Source organism: Solanum stenotomum, chromosome 4, assembly GCF_019186545.1.
Source record: "Solanum stenotomum isolate F172 chromosome 4, ASM1918654v1, whole genome shotgun sequence".
NCBI lineage: Eukaryota > Viridiplantae > Streptophyta > Magnoliopsida > Solanales > Solanaceae > Solanum > Solanum stenotomum.
This window is the reverse complement of record NC_064285.1, coordinates 10,631,206-10,642,472: the sequence shown is the minus strand read 5'-3', so window position 1 is coordinate 10,642,472 and position 11,267 is coordinate 10,631,206.

Here is an 11,267-nt window from a genome sequence, read left to right as displayed (position 1 = left end):
ATGGGCTTCATTGTGGGGTTGCCTCGGACTTCTAGAGGTGTTGACAGTATTTGGGTCATCGTGGATCGATTGACCAAGTCAGCACACTTCCTTCCTGTTCACACTACTTTCAGTGTCGATAAGTTGGATCGTCTCTACATCAGGGAGGTGGTTCATCTTCATGGCGTGCCTATTTTTTATCATTTCAGATCGGGGTTCACAGTTTACTTCCAGCTTTTTGAGGGCTTTTCAGGAGGAGTTGGGGACCCGTGTCCACCTTAGTATAGCTTTTCACCCACAGACGGATGGCCAGTCGGCGCGAACTATTCAGGTCCTTGAGGATATGTTGCGGGCTTGTGTTATGGATTTTGGAGGTCAGTGGCACCAGTTCTTGACTTTGGCGGAGTTTGCGTACAACAATAGCTACCACTCTAGTATTTAGATGGCCCCGTTTGAGGCCTTATATTGTAGGCGTTGTCGCTCTCCAGCTGGTGGGTTTGAGTCTACAGAGCCTAGGCCACGTGGTACAGATTTGCTTCAAAAGGCCTTGGATCAGGTAAGGGTGATTCAGCATAGGCTCAGAATGGCTCAGAGTAGACATTAGAGTTACGCGGATCACAGGCGTCGGCCGTTGAGGTTTGCAGTTGGCGACCAGGTATTTCTCTGAGTATCGCCCATGAAAGGCGTGATGAGATTCGGGAGGCGAGGCAAGCTTAGCCTAAGTATATAGGCCCTTTTGAGATTTTGAGAGCAGTTGGCGAGGTTGCCTATGAGTTAGCATTACCTCAATCACTATAGGCTATCCACCCAGTTTTCCATGTTTCGATGTTGCGCCGATATGTTCCAGATGAGTCTCATGTGCTCCAGTATGATTCAGTTGAGTTGGATGATCGTCTGACCTTTATAAAGTAGTCGGTTGCCATTCTAGCCAGAGGTCAGGCAGTTGCGGTCGAGAGCCATTCTTGTTGTTAAGGTCCGTTGGAGGCATCGTCCAGTCGAGAAGGCTACCTGGGAGACCGAGCAGGAGATGCGGGAGCAGTTCCCCAACTTATTTGAGCCCTCGGGTACATCCTTATACTTTCTTTCGCGGACGAAAGTCATTTTTAGTAGTGGATATTGTAATGACTCTTCGGGTCATTTCTGCATCTTGCCTTCTGTGTGTCGTTTAGAGCGTTCCTTAAGCGACCCCAAGTCATTTATGACTTACTGGGACTGACAGTTCGGTCACCTAGTCGTTCGTTTGGTTATGGTGCGAGTTTTAGTGTTTTGGAGCTTATAAACCTTGAATGATCATTTTCAATCAAAAGTTCAAGAAGACGACCTCAGAATAAAATTTTAACGGTACCATCATCTCTAGAATGGCCAAATTAGGCTAGTAGCATAGTTGGCACGAGTATCGAGGCCTTCAATGCGAGTTTGGATCATTAGGCGTTTTAGCCTTTGAAATTTGGCCTAAAGTTGACTTTGGTCAACATTCTTAGAAAATGCACTCGGATGAAAATTTAATCAGTGCGGTTAGCTCCGAAATATTGAGTTTGATCTAGAACGATATTTCGTTCGACTCCCGAGGCCTCCGGACTCATTCCGTTCCCCTAGGTGGATTTTGGTTAAAATGACTTTTGGAAGTGGGACCCACTTTTTATCAAGATGAACTCGTATTGAAATTTTGACTGCCGTTTAGTTCAGAATATCAAATTTAGTAGGGTAGCATATTTGTTTTATTTTTATCGGGTACAGACGAATTCCTAGCACCCCGTCGGAGACTTTGAAAAGTTTAGCCAAAGCTAAAATCTAGTGTAGCTCTTTAGCGACCAAAGTTTGGGCCTTTAACGACCAGCTTTTGGGTTTTTAGCGACCAATTTCGCCCTTTATAAAATCCCAACTTAGCTTTATTCCTCATTTTCTTAAAGAGCGATAACTAGAGCTTTGGAGCTCCAATCTGGGCAATTCAAAAGGCAAAGTTGTGAGATTTTTCGAGGACAACTTGTTGGTGAGCTCGGAATCTGATTTGGGGTCCCTGTTCGAGGTAAATTTCACAAAATACCTGCTGCCACAACCCCTTTTTGTGAGCTTGATTTTGGGATTTTTTAGACATGTTTTCTCATCCATTTTAGGTCTGATTTCAGCGATTCATGAGTCCATTTTGAGGGGTTTTCGAGAAGAGCGTTGTGGTATTTCGGAATTTACTGTAGACCGCTTGTTTCTGGTAAATATGCTGAATTAACTGCTATCCCATTTCTTTAGTTCTTGAGGAAAATTTGGGTTTCGGTTGCATGTTGGTTCTGTGTTGTTTTCGAGCCTCGAATTGTGTCCCATCATGGAACACAAGTTTGGGGACCTGTTAAGAACTTATTTTTGGGGTTAATTCAGGAATTTTCAGCGCGGGTTCGAATTTCCCCGTTTTGACCCCGAAATTGGTCTGTCTCCATTTCTTGCGATTTTAGTGTGTAAATGACCGTAATAATGTTGTGACTCTATTTTTGATAGTGTATCAGATTTTCGAGGCCATTCGAAAAGGGAAAGCTCCAGATTAGTGATTTTGGAGCGCACGTGATCGTCCTACAGGTAGGCTATGGGTCCCCTCTCTTAGATTGAGTTTCAGAGTGTGAATGCATGTTGATTAGTCAGAATTTGAGTTGGTAGTTATTGAATTATGCATAGGTGTTTAAAAATCATGTCTTGGCCTCTTTTGGGAATTATCGGGTAACTGTGAGCATGTTATGTGTTACTAATTGACCCTCCTCGCTATGTGGATTGCTTGTATGCTTAATTACTATTTATTTGAAGCATGTTAGGCCTTAGTTTAGGTTTGACTAGGGCTTGCCTTAGAAATGCATGATTCGGAATCGATAGGGCTTAGTTTTGCCCTGACGTCGCTCGGCCAAATTAGATCCATATAGACTAGTGTAGCAGACTTGAGTCTGATAATTTGGGCCATAGTTAGGAGATACGCTTGGTCCGACCATAGTTATCCTTATTTTTCCCCGACATCACGACTTCACGAGTTACGTTGGCGACACTAGTTCTGCTTTGCGATTTGAATTTGATTTTTGATTCGGTTCCAAGGACTTACATTGATTGGCTAAGTGTGGATAGCGTTCCACGGACATTTATGAGCATGGATCTATTAGGACTCTTTCAGCAGCTACATTGACACCTTTATAAAGCTTTCGGTTTAAGGTCTGGCCTCTATCGCCCAGATACTTGTGATTGGTTACTTGGGTACTTTTGGTGAGCATCCAGTTCGAGGTCCAGCCTCCGTATTGTCAGATTCTACTAATTGGCGTTGAGATTCTGGTTCGATGTTCTCCGTTCTTAAGTTCTCATATGCACTTCTCTTTAGTTATAGTTATTATATGTACTCGTCGGGCTTATGGGGGTCCGTTCGGGTTTTTAATTAAACTTGTGCACGAGTGTACCTTCTGGGCTTATGGGGTCCAATTAGGTGTAGTTAGCTTATAGATTACTTTAGTTAGTTCTTCTACACTTGTGTGCATTCCATTGTTACTTAGATTTATGTTCTTGATCTCTGTTTGTGTTATTGATTCTTTTCCTACTGCCTTTACTTTTCAAGTATAATCGGCCTATGACGCCTACTGGGTACCTGTTGTTTTGGTACTCATGCTACACTCTGCATCTGTTTCGTGATGGAGGTCCGAGCACCAGTGGCCAGCATTGATTCAGTTTGGAGTAGTCTGATCCGGAGAGGGGGGTGAGCACATGGTGTTTTGTACTATTTCAGTCTCCATCTGTATATATAGACTTGTCTTTTACCTTTTGAGACAGTCCAGTCTCTGTAGTCCACTTTTGGGACTTGTACTCGTTTTGTCAGTAGCTCTATACTAGTGACTTCTAGGTTCTGGGAGGGATCTTTATTTGTATTTATGTTTTGGGTTGCTTCCGCCTGTTTATATTGTTATCTTAAATTTTGCCTAATCCTGTTTAGTTTCTGCCCTCAGACCCATTACTTGTTGCTCCGGGTTACGGGTTGGCTTACCTACTGGTGGGTTATAGTAGGTGCCATTATGACTCGAAGAATCGGGTCGTGACATTTCTCCATGATCCTCTCTTGGAGTTCATCCACCATTGGCACACACAACATACCTTGATACCTCAACACGCCATCTCCCCCTTGTTCAAAAGCCAATACTTTTTGCTTATGAACATTTGCCTTCAATTCAAGCAAAATAGGGTCTTGGCCCTGCTTCTCTTTTACTTCTGACACTAATGATGATTCAGCCTCATTCATCACCACTAATCATCCTTCAGTGAAATCCATTAGATGAACTCCCAATCATGCAAGTCTATGCACATCTTTCGCTAAATCTCTCTTTTCTTCCTCAATATGGGTGGTACTACCCATAAAAAACCTGCTTAAAGCATCATTAACAACATTAGCTTTACCTGGGTGATATAGAATACTTATTTCATAATCCTTGGGTAACTCTAACCACCTCTTCTGTCTGAGATTAATCTCTCTCTAACTAAGCACATACTAGAGACTCTTGTAATCAGTGAACACATCCACATTAACACCATAAAGATAGTGACGCCATATTTTCAACGTGAATACTATGGCAGCCAACTCTAGATCATGGGTTAGGTAATTCTTCTCATGAACCTTAAGCTGTCTGGAGGCATAAGCTATAACTTTGTCGTTCTGCATTAACACACAACCCAAACAAACTCTAGACGCATCACAATATACAACAAAGTCTTGCGTACCTTCTGGTAAGGTCACAACTGGGGTAGTAGTCAACCTCTTTTTCAATTCCTGAAAGCTTTTCTCACAAGCTTCAGACCATTGAAACTTCATTGTTTTCTGAGTCAACTTGGTCAAAGGAGATGAAGTAGACGAGAACCCCTCTACGAACCTTCTATAATATCCAGCCAACCCCAGGAAACTCTTAATATTAGTTGGAGATGTGGGTCTAGGCTAATTCTGCACTGCCTCTATTTTCTGAGTGTCAACTCTAATCCCATCATCGAAAACAATGTGACCCAAGAATGCCACAAACTCAGCCAAAACTCACATTTCAAGAACTTAGCATACAACTCCCTATCCTTTAGAGTTTGGAGAACTATTTTAAGATGGCTAGCATGATCTTACTCATTTCTCAAATAGATTAGAATGTCATCAATGAATACGATAACAAACATATCTAAATAAGGCTTGAATACTCTATTCATAAGGTCCATGAATGTTGCAGATGCATTGGTCAAACCAAAGGACATAACTAGGAACTCATAATGACTATAACGGGTCCTGAATGTTGTATTTGGAATATCACACTCCCTTACTTTCAACTGATGGTAGCCTGATCTGAAGTCTATCTTAGAGAAACAGGTAGCACCCTGAAGCTGATCGAAAAGATCATCAATTCTTGAAAGATGATACTTGTTCTTAATGGTAACCTTGTTCAACTGACGGTAATCTATAAACGTCCTAAGGGAACCATCTTTCTTCATCACAAATAATATCGAAACGCCCCAATATGAGACATTTGGTCGAATAAAACCCTTATCAAGTAGATCTTTCAACTGTTTTTTAAGCTCTTTCAACTCTGATGGACCCATTCTATATGGCGGAATAGATATAGGACGAGTATCGAGAAGAATATCTATACCGAAGTATATCTCTCTCTCAGGAGGGACTACGGGTAGATCATCTAGAAAGTCTTCTGGAAACTCACTCACAACTGGAACTAACTCAATAGGAGGTGTCTCAACACTAGAGTCATTAACTCAGACTAAGTGATAGACACACCCCTTGAAAACTAACTTTCTCACTTTAAGGTACGAAATAAAACGTCCCTTAGGCACTGTTGAACTGGTACTCCACCATATAACTGGCTCATTAGGAATTTGGAACCTAACAACTCTAGTTCTACAATCAATTGAGGTATAACAGACTTGAAGCCAGTCCATACCTAGAATGACATCAAAATCTACCATGTTTAACTCAACTAAATCATCCATGGTGCTCATGTGATTGACGGAAATGGGACAAGCACGATAGACTCTCTCTGTTATAATAGACTCACCAACAAGTGTAGAAACACTGAAAGGCTCACTTAGTTTTTCAGGAAGAATATCAACATTCATCGCAACATAAGGAGTCACAAAAGATAAACTCGTTCTTGGGTCTAGCAAAGTATAAACATTAAGAGTAAAGACTTTGATCATACCATTGACAACATCTGGAGAGTTCTCTTGCTCTTGGCGACTAGTGATTGCTTAAAGGCGGTTTGCTCCTCCGCCAGTACTGGAAGTAGCTCATCTAGGTGCAGCCCTGTCTAGTAGAGAAACTGAGGAAGATTGGGCTCTATTGCCCTGATTCCCATTACCTTGCCGGTTCTTGGGCCACTCTTTCATGAAGTGACCCTCTTGTCCACACTTGAAACAACCTGTGGAGCCATCACGACACTTACCTGGGTGGTTCCTACCATACTTAGCACATACAGGAACCCAGTTACCTTTTTGTGCCACACTACCCTGAGACTGTAAGGTCTAGCTCTAAGGTTATGCAAATTCTGACCATTATACTCACATTTGTTTCTGGGTACATGTGCACTAGCAGATGATGGAGCAAGTATCTTTTGCTTTTGTTGAAAGAAAGAACGGTTCACATTACTCATTTGTTGTCCTGACTCATTCCCTGTCTTAGCTTTCTTGTTTCTAAATTATTCCCTATCCCTCAGCTTCTCTTCCTCAACCTGCTGCACATAAACCATCAACCTTGTTATATCCATTTCCCCTATTAGCATAGCTTCCTTGCCCTTTTTGCTTGACATACGAGACAACCCATCAACAAATAGACTCATCATGCAACTCATATCTGCAACCATCTCCGGAGCATATCAGGAAAGTTAGGTGAACTTCAAACTGTACTCATGAACACTTAGTGAATCCTGCTTAAAAGTAAGGAATTCTTGTACCTTGGCTTCTCTCTGTTCACGAGGAAAGAAACGCCCCAAGAAGGCCTCATTAAACATACCCCAACTCAAAATTGGTGCACCCTCAGCTCTACCCTTTTTCCACTGGTCAAACCAAGTCCTAGCAACACTCTTCTGTTGATATGCAGCTAGTTCCACTCACTCAACATCAGCAATGTGCATAACTTCAAACACCTTTTACAGTTCCTCAACAAAGCTTTCTGGATCCTCAGTAGTGTTTGAACCGGTAAAGTTTTGTAACACCCCGACTTTTCAAAACGTCTAAATTAACTCATATCTTCGTGGAAAGACAAGGAGGGTGAGTAATAAATTAAGAATGATGTGGTATGTCCTATTTTAAGTGTTCAAGTGTTGCATCTAAAGTTCTGAAGTTAGGTAAGTGGCAAAATAAAAGTTGGCGGAAGTTATCGTAAGTTCCTTCTTAAAGATTTCTCTGAAATTTGGGTCAAATGTCTTGGAGGTTTTCTCCCAATCTATAAAGAGTTATGGGGCCCACAAACTATCGAATCGAAGGTCTACGAGTCTAGTTCCAACGCATCAAACCGTTCATTCATACGACTTCAGAATAGAGAGATATTCGCATTTTTGTAGGACTGCGCAAGCAGGCACGTGAGGTGGGGCCCTAGGTCAGTGGAAAGTTGTATATATCTTCTTCTTCGAGTTTTTTCTTCATTTTAAGCTAAATATACAGAGAAAACATAGAAACCCATTTTAGGATCAAGAGAAATATAGATTTTCTTGACGTAAGTCCTTGACGAAAGTTGTTCTACGCGTTGGGCTCATCATCGTGGTATAATTTGTTTTATCGATTGCGTAGCATATCACATTTTAGTGTTGGGACAGCAGGGTTTTGAGTATATTTGAAGGTTTTGAGGTGAATTACGAACCTAAGATCGAGGTAAGACCCTTCTTTCATCGACTCTAGCTTTTATAAGCAGCAAATAGCAATTTGCGACGGAAATACATATCTTTTATTGTATTGTCATGGTATCTTTTATGTTGTGTGTTGATTATGGTCCTACCTTGTTGTAGTATCGAGGGAGTTATGAGTTAAAGTCTTTAGGCCACGTGAATTTAGCGAAAAAGGTATGTTAAGGCTATTCTCTTCCTATGGCATGTTTCCTTAAAGCTTAGGAGCAATGTAATTGAGTTGTTATCGTTGTTATACTTATAGCCATTATTGTTGATTGTTGGCTGCTCGAGTGCGTATAATCCTCTCTTATCGAGATTCTTATTCAGTAGTAACATTCGTATGTTGGACACGACTTAGAGGCTATTTGTATAGGTTGCCTATAACTAAATTGCTCACTTTTAGCTGTTGGATTGTTATTGTTGCCTTTGGGCTATTGTTGTTAGCTGCAGGAATGTGATCTATGCCTAGCAGGGTTATGTTCTGCCTACAGGGCTATATGGATGCCTAAAAGGGCTATGAGTTGCCTACGGGGCTATATTGATGCCTAGAAGGGCTATGAGTTGCCTACGGGGCTATATTGATGCCTAGAAGGGCTATGAGTTGCCTACAGGGATATATATTGACGCCTAAGAAGGTTATGTGCTTCCTACAGGGCCATGTTGTTGCCTAAGAGGGCTATGAGATGTCTATAAGCTATGTTGATGCCTAAGAGGGCTATGTGACTGCCTGCGGGGCTAGGAGACTACCGATAGGGGTATACAGGCGGATTGGCACCTTCCGGGCTTATGGGGGCCTGAGTAGGTGGTCTTGTGTGCTGTTTGTACCTACCGAGCTTATGGGGGCTTGGTTAGGTTGTTGTTTTATTATTTTTGATAAATTTAGATTTAGAAGCAGGTTAGTACAATTATTTTATCCTTAATTTATTTATCAGATTATTCCAGTATATCAGGATACCTCATCATAGTCTATTGCCTTTCATACTCTGTACATTATTTTGTACTGACGCCCCATTGCCTTGGGGGCGCTGCATTCATGCATGTAGGTCCTGACAGATGACCGAGTAGACCTCCATATCAACAGGATTGACTTTTATCCGATTGGTCAGCCCCTTTCCTCCGGAGCTGCCAGAGTTGGGAGGTTTGTTACCTTTTGTTGTATATATTCTCATGGGTAGGCTGGGGCCCTGTCCCACCAATCTTTACTACTCTTAGAGGCTTGCAGACTAGTGTGTGGGGTTTATAGCTACGTTATGGCCATGCTGGCCTATGTTGTTGGTTTGCTAAAGCTTGTGAGCTGTGTGATGTATTGTACTGATATTTACCTGTTTTTAGTTTTGGTATAGATATCATGGTGGCATCGACGGCCCAATCAGGACTTTTGTGCTAGTTGGATATTTCTTTATATGAACTCTTGGGAGTAGCTGGTTTTTTTTGTAGATCTGTTGACAGGGGCCTTGCCGGCCGAGAGCTTAGTTTTAAGCCGAGATATACTTGTTTGTTTTCTTAATTGCATGTGACTGCCATGCGCTAGTAGCAAATGGTTCAGCAGGGTCGGCTCGGGCCTGAGTTTTGGCTTCAGGAGTCAGTTGCGCCCCTTGAGTTTGGGGCGTGACAAGTTTGGGGGATTTATCCTTAGAAACTCACAGATTCTTTAAGTATCATTCACTTCCTGTCGGTTCTCCCTCTGCCTAGCTTGGTTGGTCATAACTTGACTTAACATTCTGATCGCTTCCCTGAACTTAACATTGGTGACTTCCCCTTGGGGTTGCACTTCAGGTACATTAGGTACCCCTTGTTCCTCGACATTACGCCTAGTAGGATGACCTCTGACAGCTCTTCGTGGAGGCATGATTACTGGAACACACACGCAAGCACAAGTTAGAAGGAAACTTCATAGAGATTAACTCAATTGCACGAAATGAATGTGAAAGAAGTGAGATAGTTCCTAAATGTTACAGCCTCCTAATTATAGATGCGGCACGCTTCACATAGATAACTAGGACTCTACATACACGACTTTATAGACTCTCTAGGACTCTTGAACTATGTGCTCTGATACCAAGTTTATCACACCCCAAGCCTACACCCTAGGCGGGACTGGCACTCGAAAATAATTTCTGGCCCCAAGCGAACCCTTGGCCTCTCTAGACTCTCATCAGAAGACTTTAAGCATTATTACATGGATCAAATACATCAATTGTCTCAATTTAAACTCAGAACATTTAAGGATAAACATTCAAACTAGCCATAGGATGGCAACTCAAGTCTTATAGTACGCAAAACATCTAAAATACAAGACTAAAGAACTATGACTACTTGTCTATGAAGCCTCTACAACAAATAGGGATGTCGGGATAAGACCCCGATCATCCTAACAACTGAAATACTAAAAAATGTAAAAGAAGTCCTCTGGAAAGCAAGAAGGCTCACCAAATGACTGTGAGTGCTCAACTGTATCAACGAGGTGCTGGATGTTGATCCTGGTTAACTGTATGTGCATCATAAAACGATGCAGGCTAAATGACATCAATACATTGAATGTACGAGTATGCGAGGGGAATACTAAACAAGACATAAGCTTGAAAAGAATCTGAAAAGAACACTTACTTTGGCTTTACTCAACTCACGAGCTAACTGCATAGGCATATGGGAACTTTCCTAAAAAGCCTAATAGCAATTAACCGCATTGGAAACGACAGATCACACTCTGAAATGAGGTTCCCTCCCAATAGATGTCAGGAGGGAGCAAGGTGTGATTGCTCTATCATCCTTCGACCGCCCATGAATAACTCAACTCAAATGCAAAGTAAAAACAACAATAATGGTGTAGTTTATACAAAGCATTTAAAACAATAGGTGATAACTCAATGTATTAAAGAGATACAATAACAACTCAGTTCACTGATATAATAAAGTAATATAATACTGTGGGAGTTTCTCTAACCGACCACCACTATGAGCCTATGTGATGATACAACATTTTGCCCACGCTACCAAAACTATCCAATATGCTGTCATATATAACACTTCAACTAAGTGGATCCACTAGTCTATGCTAAAAAGCACTAATGAGTCATCTAAAAAGTATGATCCTTTCTATCCATGATGGCTACATGGTTTATGGAGACTTGAGTTATTATGAACTCGTCCCCATATCGGTGCTCAATACTACTCCCAAAATATACCCAGCTCATATGTTTTAAAAACAAAACTCTTTCTTTGGTCAGAAATAATTACTCAAAAACTAGCTCAAAAGCTCTCTTGGAAATCAGTGTTACCTCTCTTGTTTAAATGTGAAAACATTTATTCTTTGGGAATACTTAGTTCCCATATACTCTTTTTAAAGAAATGAACTTCATTTGTTACTCTTACTAAACTCAAAACTCAAGTTGTAAAACAAGATTAAAACATTTGTAAAAG